General features: G+C 39.5%; 1 long non-coding RNA gene across 1 annotated transcript in view; it reads left to right on the top strand.

Annotated features, from left to right (window-relative positions):
* The first annotated feature begins 349 nt into the window (after positions 1 to 349).
* Positions 350 to 481, top strand: part of LOC138049915 (uncharacterized) — a 2,396-nt gene continuing 2,264 nt past the window's right edge. The window contains exon 1 of the long non-coding RNA XR_011132487.1: positions 350 to 404. This is a non-coding gene — a long non-coding RNA (uncharacterized lncRNA). The remainder of the gene's footprint in view (positions 405 to 481) is intronic.

The following is a 481-nucleotide window of genomic DNA, read 5'->3' on the forward strand; positions in this document are numbered from 1 at the left end:
GTGCGGCAAGTTAAAATGACAAAGTGAAATGAGCGAGAGAGAGTCGTCCATTACTCTACAAAAACTGCAATTATCTTAGGTCATCTTTCCCTCGTGTGAAACAAATCGTCTTTTCTATATATACAAAACAGGGCGATCAGCCTTCATCCAAAACAGTCTTGTTAAATGTAGTGGAATGTAACCGGCTGCGAATACAGCGCGACAGAACGATGAGATATGGTCAGTGTATTAAGGCTAGGAATGTAGGCGGATTCAATAGCTTGCACATTGTCGGAAATTAATGAAGCGGGTACATTTGAGAGCTTAAAAGTACCATCGCATTATTGTACGACATTTCCGCCGATGAAACAAACGACAACGAATGATTAGCAAATAACTGTTTAGGTGTGAAACACGCAAAGCAAGTACGTAAACTTAAGCTAAAGTTTAAGCATCAAAATCATCCAAGCGCCCTTCTGTTTTATGATATCTGAAATAGCTA

The sequence above is a fragment of the Montipora capricornis genome, chromosome 5, assembly GCF_036669925.1.
Source record: "Montipora capricornis isolate CH-2021 chromosome 5, ASM3666992v2, whole genome shotgun sequence".
Classification (NCBI taxonomy): Eukaryota; Metazoa; Cnidaria; class Anthozoa; order Scleractinia; family Acroporidae; genus Montipora; species Montipora capricornis.